The sequence below is a fragment of the Pongo abelii genome, chromosome 3, assembly GCF_028885655.2.
Source record: "Pongo abelii isolate AG06213 chromosome 3, NHGRI_mPonAbe1-v2.0_pri, whole genome shotgun sequence".
In the NCBI taxonomy this organism is placed as follows: Eukaryota; Metazoa; Chordata; class Mammalia; order Primates; family Hominidae; genus Pongo; species Pongo abelii.
The window spans coordinates 134,969,626-134,982,748 of NC_071988.2; the positions used below are offsets into that span (position 1 = coordinate 134,969,626).

Sequence of the window (13,123 nt, forward strand, 5' to 3'; positions counted from 1 at the left end):
CAGCTTGCCTTTGAAGGCCATTGTGTAGGAATACGTATTAACTGTATAGTTCATTCATTAATTACCTAGGCATGGCTCTAGTTTTATAGATGGCACAAGTTCTGGACCTAGAAAATACAAAAGGCAATGGTTAAATCAGCCCTATTTTCTTCTATTTTAATTTTGGGAAAAATCTGTTGAAATTATAATAGATGAGACATTATCTTTATCTTTGTAATATCATGCTATTTTAATTAGTCACGTTTTTTTCCTTACAACTCAAACATTCAGTTGGATCCACATCAATGTTTTAATATGTATTGAGAATACGCCTTAGTCTAAAACCCTTATTAGATGAAATTTTTATAATTTGGTACCATCTGTAAAGAACATCTGTATATTTTTTAAAGTATAACAGCATTTTAGGCTTGGAGAGAAAGGTCCCTGCAGAAGCTACTGCTCCACCTAAGTGATTCATAACTTTTCTTTTTCAAACTTTATTTTATTTAGATTCAAGGGGTACATGTGCACGTTTGTTACATGGATATATTATGTAATCAAATAGTGAACATTGTACCCAATAGGTAATTTTTCAACCTTCAGTCCCTTCTCCCCCTCCCCACCTTTAGAGTCCCTAGTATCTATTATTTCCATCTTTATGTCCATGTGAACTCATTGTTTAGCTGTCACTTCTAAATGAGAACATGCTGTATTTGACTTTCTGTTTCTGAGTTATTTCATGTAGGATAATGGCCCCCAGCTCCATCCATGTTGCTGCAAAGGATGTAATTTCGTTCTCTTTTATAGCTGCCTAGCATTCCATGGTGTATATGTACCACATTTTCTTTATCCTGTCAAACATTGATGAACACTTAGGTTGATTCCATGACTTTGCTATTGTGAATAATGCTGCAATACACATAAGAGTGCAGGTGTTGCATGTTCTGACTCATAGGTGGGAGTTGAACAATGAGAACACATGGACACAAGGTGGGGAACATCACATGCCGGGGGCCTGTCAGGGGGTGGGGGGCTGGGGGAGGGATAGTATTAGGAGAAATACCTAATGTAGATGATGGGTTGATGGGTGCAGCAAACCAATATGGTACATGTACACCCACATAACAAACCTGCACGTTGTGCACATGTATCCTAGAACTTAAAGTATAATAATAATAAACAAAAGAGTGAAGGTGTCTTTTTGATGTAACGATTTCTTTTCCTTTGGGTAAATACCCAAAGTGGTATTGCTTTGGGTATTTACCCAAAGCAGTAGTGGGATTGCTGGGTCTAATGGTAGTTACGTTTTTAGTTTTTTGAGCTATCCCAATGCTGGAAAACCTTTCTTTATCTCAAGAGAACATCTTTTTGCTTTAGACAGAGGTTTTCAAACTTTAGTCTGCATCATAACCACCTGCATGGCTTGTTGAAACCCATGTTTCTAGGCTCCTCCCCAGGGTTTCTGATTCAGTTCTGGAGTAGAGCCCGATAGTTTTCATTTTTTACAAGTTCTCAGATGATGCTAATGCTACTAGTCCAGGGACCACATTTCTGAACTACGGCTTTAGCAAATGTGAGGGAAAACTGGGTGTAAGATATTGCAGTAAGATTCACAAGGTATAGATTCAACTACATGACTGAATCAATAATGTACTTATAAATCATGAAAATGAAAGCCTGGTTAAATTCAGTTTTTCATTGGAGGTTCTCCTGACTTTAACAGGAAGTTCACCTATACATTGGTGCTGTTAAAATCTGTGAAAAGACCATATTTTACTTTCCTCAAAATGACAAACATAGTGTTGTTATAAAAGTTGACTAGTAGCAAATGCTGCAAGGTAAATGCTTGTTAAAGCTATGATACCAGTTATTACACAGTAGTTATTGGAAATGTATATGCTTTGGAGGCTTCTCAAGGAGAACAAGCTAAAACAATTTAATCATAACTTGCTTTCAGAGTCAGAGGCTTTTATTTATAAGGTGTAATCATGCCAAATTATAACAGATCTTAAAAGAAGGGTTGTATCATTATTAAGACGTTAAAATAATCCTATTTGTAATTTATGCTATTAGGTCAATTTAAGATTTATATTGCAGGGGATTCTGACAAATAGCTTCAAACTAACATTCATATTGTGAGAAAGTTTTAGAGGAAGAAAAATTAATAATCAAATTTTAGAATTTTTTCTAAATGTTTTTCTAATACTTTTGATAAGGCCTATGACATTATTTCCTGTATTGAATTTATGTACCCATCATTAATAGTTAAAAAATTATTATTACTTAGAATATTTTATAATATAATGATTAAAATTAAAATACATGAGGGTTGATTATTTTGCCCCTGTATGTGAGCCAATCCCAAAACTGATGGTTTCAGGGCCATTGAGAGCTGATTTGAGTTCCTTCACAGATATTATTTCCCTCAGTACTGTCTTATGTAAGATACAGGATTCTTTATGTAACAATATTGGGTGTCAAGTGGATGGATGGGAGACATGCTTATGGCAGTTAAACAATCTCTTCCTTTTGAGAACCAGAAAAAGGACGCAGGGAATCCTAATGTACAACATAATGTCTGAATTTTGTATTCAAGTGATACCTTCTTCCACATCTTTCTAAGGACATAATTGAAACTAGTGAAATGCAGAGTAGTCTGAAATTATAGGAACATTGGCAGCTGCCTAGTACTATGCCTTTGGCGAACTTCCGAGTTATTTGGCAACAGACTGCTAAAGTTATTTTTGAATTAAGAAGATAACAAATTTTCTGAAAAAACCTTCAAGGAATATATTCAGTAAAATTTTTGGAATTATAGGTTATGGGGAAATACACACTTACAGATTTTTCTGCATTTTGCATATAAAGTATGAGATTCATGTGAGGCTTACCTCCACATGATATGGTGCCAGTTTTGGTAGAGAGTGTCCTTAGTTCATTAAGAGTTCCAGAACACCAGCTGGATCAACTTCAGTACTTTAAATGGTATAGTGTAATTGATTTAGTAACAATGAACAAATGTTTATTTTTGTTTCTTTGTTCAACAGTGGTATCAGTGTGGTCTCTGCTGAGCCAGTTCTTAGTGTGATTTTAAGTATTGCCCCTGACCATGTAGCTCTCTTGCTTGGTTCTTTGGTATCCTAGATTCAGTGACATGGAGGTCTCATCCATGGTGCCAGAATTATGGAGTTAGAAGTCAAATTATAGAGTTGAGGAATGTTATTTGCTTTGAAGATGATTGTTTGCTTTCTGAAAACAAAGTCACTTGCAGAAAATCTTTAGTAGGCATCTTATCCTCTAAATAATCCTACATACATGATGTTGGTATGATTTCCATCTAAGCTGTATGGGACATTTGTTTGGTCACTTTTATAACCTGTAAGTCTGTTAGACTCAGAGACGTGACTTTTAAAAAATTGTTCAGATTCTATACTGTTATCAAAGAAACTCTACTTAGAAAAAATTTTAAAAATATTCTCAAAATCATGAGTTTCTTTAAATACTTGTAGCAATCTTTGTTGACATTTTGCCTATTGATGTTTGCCTATCTCTGATTGCAAAACAAAAAAAATACATCTTTAATTTCTCCAAGACGGTAAACTTCTTGAGAGCAAATAATTTTGGGAGCAGATAATTTTTTCTCACACTTTTTTATAGTTTCAGGGTTATGCATATATATATATGTATAAAATACCTCGCTCATATATGATTGAGGATGAATATATGCATGTATACTCTTTATGTATAAGTCTTAACTTTGTTGTGTATTCCAGTCACTCCTAACAGTAGACATTAATATTAATAATAATACAGGTAATAACATTGACTGCCAGGCATTGTCTCTAGTGTGTTGTGTACATTATCTCTTTTGATATTCCTTTACTTTATCATTATTGATGACAAATTGAGACTCAGATGGCTCATTTACTTACCCACAGCCTTCATCCCCAGGCAATATTGCTTCTCATAGTTCCCAAAACAGTTCTACCTTCTCTACAGACCTCAAAGAATAATTTTTAAAATTCCTTTTTCTTCTAGCCCAAATCCTATTCAGGTCCAAATAAGCTGATTTTCTTAAAGTAGAATCCATGTAAAAGGTTTAAGATGGAATTTCTCACTTAGTATTTTTTATGAACTATAAGTGTCCTGCAAAATGTCCAAAAAATGAAAGACATTCTGCTGTTACCACCAAGGAAATCTGGCTTTAGAATTTCCCCCTTATTATTTTCTCTACAAAAAAATATAATTTTTAGTTTTCATATAAGAGAATTTTTTCCTTAGATACTTATTATTAATATATTCTCTAATTATAAAATCATTAAAATCAGAAGGAGCACTCTAATAAAGCAAAATTGTCTTAAAAATGTTTTTTATTATTACAAAGCAAATTGGTTTATATAATGTATATTTTTACATGATAAAAAAAGGTAAACTGGATCCTAGACTAGACACCATCATCTAACATGAGAAGCTAAGCAAAATTTTGGAGAATGGGTATGGTAAATTTCCCTTTCTTTTAGGAAAATATGACTTTTTTTTAGAAGAAGGGAAGTGCTAGAAGTTCTCATGAGGCTCCTCAAGAAGTTTGTGTCTGGGGCGGTCAGTCTGCATTGGAGCAAATTCCAGTGTCACCAAACTATAGCCCAGTAATAATATCTTGCATTCAGACTCTTAATTTTAAATTGTATTTTTATTTATTTAATCTCATTTGTAATTATGTGAATCAATAATCAATAGTCTCATTTCGGACATGGAAAAATTTGAGGCAGAGGTAGGAAAACCAAGGTCTCATAACAATTAGTGATGAAGCCACAAACCTGTGGTAATTGGTACGGACACCTTCCTTCCAAATAATCCTAGGCATACCTCAGTCTTTCCCACTAAACAGTTGTACACCTTCTACTTGAATTAGGGAAGTCCAAAACCCTGCTTGCCTAGGCACTTAGATGCTGCTGTAACTAACAGCCTTCCGCAAAGCTAGGCAACTAGTGAGTAAAGAGATTCAGGTGTACTGGGAGGGCGTATCCATAATCTGGGCTTCATTCAACCATCCACCTCTTAGACTGTTCTTCAATTAAACAAAATTTTTAACACGTGTAAGACTTGGCCAGGCGCAATGGCTCACGCCTGTAATCCCAGCACTTTGGGAGGCCGAGACGGGCGGATCACAAGGTCAGGAGATCGAGACCATTCTGGCTAACAAGGTGAAACCCCGTCTCTACTAAAAATACAAAAAAATTAGCTGGGCGTAGTGGCGGGTGCCTGTAGTCCCAGCTACTCGGGAGGCTGAGGCAGGAGAGTGGCATGAACCCGGGAGGCGGAGCTTGCAAGTGAGCCGAGATCACGCCACTGCACTCCACTCTGGGTGACAGAGCAAGATTCTGTCTCAAAAAAAAAAAAAAAAAAAAAAGATTTAAATATAATTTCTGAAATTGGTGATGTCCTTTTCAATTCATTTTTCTTATCTGTCTCTACATTCTTCTACTTGTTCTTGGAATTTCTTGTTTCTGTCCTCTCGTAAGGACTCTAGAAACAGATTTGTTTTCTTTTCATCTTATTTTAATATCAAGTGAGTTCAAATAAGATGTTCTCACTTGGCATTTTTGATATCATATCTTACTGAAAGTTTATTTTCATTTTTATTGGTTATTTTTCCTGTTTTGTGATTAATGCTCTGTTCTTTCAATCCTGAAAATATTGTTTCAAAAGAAGGCTTTCCTATTTATAACTCAAGCATGATTAGGTGATTATTTTATTAGCTTTTAGACTTCTACAGACCATGACTATTAATGCCAGTTGTAAGATTATATCACCATTGTTTACACCCTCAGATTTATGGGGGTGCATGCACCCACTATATGCAATGATAAATGTCTTTTCAGGTGTGACTTCCAATAGTTTTTTCTTCATTGGCCCTAACCCATTGTCACAGATAATGGAATTGAACTGTGAAGAGGAGGGAAACCCACACAGTTGGCCAGCATGCCCATTACCTTGAATTGCTTCCATATGGTCTTAGAGCCATCCTTGGCTCTGAAAGCAAAAACTCGTAATGGAACGTTCTGTTCTGTGACATATGCACAGAGACACACACGTACACAGATGCACACATATGCACACACACACATACACACACAGTGTATAAAGTGGGATCTATAGTCACAGATTTTTTTAAATAGGTTTTATTTTCAGGGTTTTTCCCCCAAAATGTATGCATATGGTTCTTTCTCTTTTTTAAAATGTAATTTAAATTTATTTTAAGTTCCAGGATACATGTGCAGAACATGCAGGTTTGTTACATAGGTAAACATGTGCCATGGTGGTTTGCTGCACCTATTAACCCATCACCTAGGTATTAAGCCCAAAATGCATTAGCTAGTTTTCCTGATGCTCTCTCTCCCCCTGCCCCCTGACAGGCCCCAGTGTGTGTTGTCTCCCTCCCTGTGTCCAGGCGTTCTCATTATTCAGCTCTCACTTATAAGTGGGAACATATGGTGTTTAGTTTTCTATGCCTGTGTTAGTTTGCCGAGGATAATAGCTTCCAGCTCCGTCCGTGTTCCTGCAAAGGACGTGATCTTATTCCTTTTTATGGCTGCATAGTATTCCATGGTGTATATTTCTTAATAAGGGTCTTGTTTTTTTTCCATTGGGAGTATTACTATCTGTAATACAAATCCTTTGAAATTCAGATGAAGGCAGGTACTTGCATTTGACAAGGAATAAAAAAGAAGTCAGGACACTTGTGTTTTTGACTCTGAAAATCAGGCCACTGGGTGATTACAAATTTGCAGGGGCATCTGTGCTCCTCAGCACTCCAAGTTAAAGAAAATACGCTTTTTCCAGCTCTCTATATGCTTGGGAAAAAGATGAGAATTGATGTCTTTAAAGTTTTGCCCAGGCTAGGCACGGTGGCTCACGCCTGTAATCCCAGCACTTTGGGAGACTGAGGTGGGAGGATCACCTGAGGTCAGGAATTCAAGACCAGCCTGACCAACATGGTGAAACTGCATCTGTACTAAAAATACAAAAATTAGCTGGGCTTGGTGGTGGGTGCTTGTAACCCCAGCTACTCAGGAGGCTGAGGCAGAGGAATCACTTGAACCTGGGAGGCAGAGGTTGCAGTGAGCCGAGATCACTGCACTGCACCCCAGCCTGGGCAACAGAGTGAGACTCCATCTCAACAAAAAAAATTGCCAAGAAAGACATTACTATTCTCTATTCCAGTAAAACACCAACATTAAAATTACTACTCTACAAAGCGTGCACATGCACACACACACACACACACACACTCACACATCCTAAAAGACAATAATATTTTCATTTATAATAAAGTAATTTTTCAACTTTTGAAATAAAATTAATATAATTATATTGTATGCTCATTTATCTGGGGACAGATGGTATGGAAAGGCTGAATCCTGCTTGTCATTTTATTCTGAAATTTGAATGAATAATAGAAGACATCATCACATCTAAAATCTTTGGTAGATGTCTCATTTATTTATCACTACACAGGCCTATCCAAGTCCAATGTTACTGCATTTTAAAGGAACTAAATTTTTAGTCAGTTAAGACTTGTAGGGAGAAAAGTAAATGGTCTCCAAGTTCTGTTATAGAAATAGACTTCAAATTTTACATAAGAGTTACTTCTTTTTCTCCCCTTCTGAGTTAAAACGAAGGATAAGCTACTCTGGTAGTAAATGGTTAAAATAGTACTGTAGCATTCTGCCTCTTACCTCAAATCTAACAGCATTAATGTGTATATTCCACAACAACTAAGAAGCTAGGTGAAACCATCAGGAACCAAAATGGTGATCCTTTGAGGCAAGGATCACAAAGCCAAAAAAAAAAAAAAAAAAAAAAGAAGTAAAAACATGACACAGATTAAAACTTTCCAATAGAAACTGATTGGAAGTAATAATTCACACACTCACTCAGCAGGTATTTGGGCATCCAGTGTGTGCCCTCGAACATTTTCTAAGGCTACAATGATGAGGTGGGCAGGGGGCATGGGGAAGAAGACCTAGGAAGTGGTAACTGAACTTCTTTTATAAAAGAAAGTGTTAATGTGCACATCATGGGTCAGGGCATGAAGTGTGCTATGGGCAAATACAATCATACATGCAAAAGCCTAAAAGAAATGGGCTATCTGGAAGCTGAAACATCCAGGGGAAATGCAGTGTATGAAATGAAGCCTGAGGAAGAAAGTCAGATCCTGAAAGATTTTATGAGACATATTAAGGTTTTCGTTCTAAGACTTGTATCCTAAGCCCAGTATGAGACTGGCTTGGGGGTGGAACAAGCTCAGGATTCTGTTTTGGATTCTGAAAACATGACCGTGGTGCAGCTTGGAGAACAAGTTGAAGGGAGTCAGGGGCAATGCAAAGAAAATCATTTGGAGACCGTTGTCATGATCTGCTCCATATAAGAGGTGATGTTAGCTTGGAATGGAGTAGTAGTGGTCTGGATGATGGAGAAAAGGGGACTGTTATAAGACTGATTAAGGAGCAGTTTCAGAGCACTTGATGATGATGGCCTATGGGAGCAGAGGGAGACGATAGTGTCAATAGATCTCTCGCTTGCCTAACAGTATAGATGGTAATGCAACACTATAATATAAAACAGTGGATAAAGACAAAGATTTGTCTGTTTATTTTATTTTATTTTTTTGAGACAGAATCTCACTCTGTCACCCAAGCTGGAGTGCAGTGGCATGATAATAGCTCACTGCAGCCTCAAACTCCCAGGCTCAAGCAACCCTCCCACCTCAGCTTTCTGAGTAGCTAGGACTACAAACATGCACCAACATGCTGAACTAATTTTTAAATGTTTTGTAGAGACAGGGTCTTGCTATCTTGCCCAGATTGGTCTTGAACTCCTGGGTTCAAGGAGTCCTTCCACCTCCACCTCCCGAAGTGCTGGGATTATAGGCATGAGCCACTTTGTTTCTGGTTTTGTTTTTGGTTTTGGTGAGGAGAGTAAGAGATCATGAATAGCATTTGAACTGCTTGTTATACATCCCTAAAAGAAATATAAATGGTTATTACATCATTTGATGTAAATGGTTATTAAAGCAGTGGACTCGAATGAGACTGCCGGAGCAGTGAAGACAGTGAAGAGGCAAAGGGCATACTTCCCCTTCATCCTCTGAGGCTGGCTAAAAATCAACTAACAGAAAGGCAGATTAATAGGAGAAAAGGAATACAAATGGATTAACGTACACAGGAGCCATACAAAACTGTAACAACTCGAAGAAATGGCCAGATGATTGTCACCTTTATACCATTTTGAGGATACAGAAAGAATAGGGGCCTGGAGCATGGCAAAACAAATTATGGGAGGGAGAGAAGACGAGGTCTAGCTAACAAAGGAGGTCTTGCTATATAGATGAAACCTCACCAGTAGTAGTAGCCCTTGGAGAAAATAGATGGTGAATGTTTCTTTCAGACCTTTGAAGGTGTCAGACTCTCAGTTCACTTTTTCTAGATCCAGACAAGGGAGGGCTTGCAGAGAAAGCCTGGCTGCATCAATGCAGATTCTCTACAGATGCAAATCTTCCCCACAGGACAGCTTTGCAGGGCTACTTCTTTTTGCAGGCCCTCTGAACGGCCATCTCAAAATATGTCAAAGAGGAATATTTGTTATTGAACCAAACTGGGGCCCACTCGCCCTGTATAGTAATACCAGATATCCACACCAAGGTTAGCAGTGGGAGAAAGGAAGGTGTTTATTGGCAGGGTGCCTAACAAGGAGGATCAGGCAGCTCATGCTTAAATCCTGACCTCCCTGATGGCTTGCAGGTAAAGATTTTTAAAGGCAGGGGTAAATTTCAGAAAGCAGAAGTTACAGACAAAATTGTAAATCAAAACATGGAGGTTCCACATTGGTTTTGGCCTAAAAGGTCAGGGTATCTTGAAGCGGGGGACTTACAGGTCATAGATTTTCTGATTTGCAGTTGGGTAAAGAAGAGAAGCTTTGTGTAAAAATGTAGGGTCAGCAGAAAAGAATGTTAGTCTGGGTTCATGGGTGTGACTTTTTTCAGGCCCCTCAGGAGGAAATGTAAAACAAAGAATGTTGGCCAGAGTTCAGTCCCCCATTCCCCCTTACCGGGGGCTTCTGTGCCAGCAGATCTATTTGTTGGGGGTCTGGGTTTCTGAGAAAGAACTCAGAGACATATATTAAGATGTTAGCTTTTGTGCCTATAGGGGAACCAAACATCTCGTTATTCTAGCTTCCTTGGCTGCTGTTACCTTCTTGCTCATCAAGTTTCTTATTTACTTCTCAGGGTTAGCTATGTGCCTGGAATTCCCCTTGAAGGAACTCAAGATTTTCCTTTATTTCTATGCTTGGGGAGCCTGCAGGTCCCTAAGAGGGGGGTCCCTTCTCTGTCTCCTATTTTGGGGATAAAATATTTTGGTTTCCTTTACCAGCAAGAGATAGAAGAGGGTTTATGTTTTAGGGACAATTTTCACGTTGAAGAAAATAAGATGAAGAAAATTTGAGGCATATGTCAAAAAAACTGAAAAAGTTATAATAATTGACCAGAGGACTTTGGGTCCTTAGTATAAAATGAGTAAAAAGTAGCAGGCTTGGAAGAATTAAAATGAGAGCTAATCAAGTCCAGTGATATCAGCATTTGATTTAAACCTGGACTGTCTTCAGTTTAGCAGTGGTTAGGAGCAAGAATCCAGAGTCAGATAAACTAGATTTAAATCCTGCTTCCATCACTCACTAGCCTTGTGACCTTGGACAAGTTACCTCCTATTTCTGTGCTTCAATTTTCTTATCTGTGAAACAGGTAAGGAATAATTACAGTACATAAAACTGAGTTTTTGTGAGGGTTGAAAGAAATAATTATGTAAAACGCTTAACACAATCCTTAGCATATAGGAGCACTCTACCTTGGTTGCTGTTGTTATATTTATTATTTTCATTGTTAGCTTCATGAGCATGGGAAGGCTATATTATACTACCTTTGTGGGAAGCACGAGATCAGTTTTTGTTGGTTCTTTAGGTCCTGAATTACTTTCCCTTCCTATTTGTTAGATTTATTGATTCTTAGGAATAAGAGGACAAGGAAACCTAAATTTCATTCAAATAATTCAAATCTAAATTTGCATTCGAATAAAGAATATTGCACTCAAATAAAGAATATCAGAAAGAAGCAGAGGAGAGCAGTGGAAATAAGTGTTGCTCAACAAAATCTATAAGGACTGTTGATAGAAACCTGGTAACTTAACTGATGGAGAAGAGAGATGAAGAATGAACCAAATTCTATACATTCAACTGTATCAAGATAGTCAGATCAGAGATTTGGAACTTCTATTCACAGACAATTATAATCTGCCAGACTAGAAAAGGATTCTTGCCTCAATGTGAGCACAATGTATCGAGCTAATGATAATTTGTGCATCATTCTTGTTCATAACTCACTAACATTTGACAATTGGACCAGGTGCAAAGGCTTGAGAGGTGGTAGCTCTTTTCCTTCTTTCGCGTAATGTGCCATTGATTAATAATCAAACAGCTTGCATTTTGGAGTAAGTCTCCACAGACAACATCGTCTAAGATGGATGTTTTGGTGTTCTTCCTATTTCCTGAAGTTTTTTTTAGAAAGATCTCGACCTTCTAGGTTAGCATTGTGCATTGTGTTTTGACCAAAAATTGTGGAAGCAATAAAATGTAGACAGTGTTTTAACTATTTTGAAGATAATTTTTCTGTAAATAAATGCAAATATTTTGCTTTACTTGGGGGGTGTGAGCCTCTTACATTCTTCACATATTATACTCTTAAATAAATCACTTCAGTGTATAACTGGAAGGGGCTATTAGAGACATTGTGTCCATAACACTTATTACAGGAATTTGAAATTCACAGAGTCAAGTGTCTCCTCCAAATTTGTGTCTTCTGATACCTGGCTAAATACTCCATATGTTTTAAATATTTGTCTATCTATCTATCTATCTGTCTATCTATCTATCTATCATCTATCTATCTATCTATCTATCTATCTATCTATCTATCTATCATCTGTCTGTCTTAACTTCACAAGTAACATGAATATATTCTATTTTAAGCAATCAAAACAATGCAAAAGTATATGGAGAACAAACCTAATTCTCCATTCCCAACTTTCAAGTACAATGGCCTTTCTCAGAAGTATTTTTTTGTTCCTTTCTATACAGTTAAATTCTCTTTATACTATATTATCATGCTTTATAAACAATTACATCTTTATTGCTCCTTAATGGAGTTCTCCAGTTATATATGTCTAAAATCCTGAAAAGCATGACAATATTTATTGACAATATTTTATTACAGCTTAATACATAATTTGCATAGATGTCAGAAATTGCTTTCTTCATTTTATACAGAGGAAATTGAGAGTTTAGGTAACTGCCTAGGTACCAAAAGTGATTTGATTTAAACCCCAAACTTTGATTAATTACAAAATCATTCTTGAAAGATGAAAATTGTAATCTGTATTATATCTTTTTTTTTCGAAGTTTTCATATTTGGTGCAATTACTAATAACTTTTTTTCAGATATTATTCTTTAGTGTTTATTTCCTTTCTTAATTGGGAATATATGCAAAGCCCAATAATTGACTAAACATGGTAAATACAAAATTGTATGCATGTACAATACAGTTAGCTATAGCTATTAATACCTATCTATGTGTAATAATTGGAATCCTCTGGTTATTTCTACTCTTCATTTCTACTCTTAAAGCTATGAAGAAGAAGTTTTTAAGACTTTAAAATGGCCAGCGATCTCTTTTGACATTGCCTGAGGTAGGCAGCATAGTGAAATGGATAAGAACGCAAATTCTGAAGCTAGGTGGTCAAATCCCAGAGGTCAAATTTCAGCTCTTCTGCTTTCTACTCATGTAACTCGTGAGCTCTTCTGCTTTCTACTCATGTAAATGTGCCTCAGAGTTGTCATCTGTGATAGGTGGATCATAATAACAGTACCTTCAGCAAACAGTTGTTGTGAGATTAATCCACGTTCGGCATTTAGAACACTGCCTGGCAATTCTAAGAGCTCAATGACTGTTAGCTGTCATTGTTACCAAATTCAGCACTAGTGCAGCCATGCAAGACCAGCCATTCTGTATGCCCACTGCTGCCTTTTCTTGGC

The 13,123-nt window shown here is 36.9% G+C and overlaps 1 protein-coding gene across 39 annotated transcripts in view; it reads left to right on the forward strand.

The window, feature by feature from the left end:
* Positions 1–13,123, forward strand: part of ANK2 (ankyrin 2) — a 683,465-nt gene that overhangs the window by 501,010 nt on the left and 169,332 nt on the right. The window lies entirely within an intron of this gene.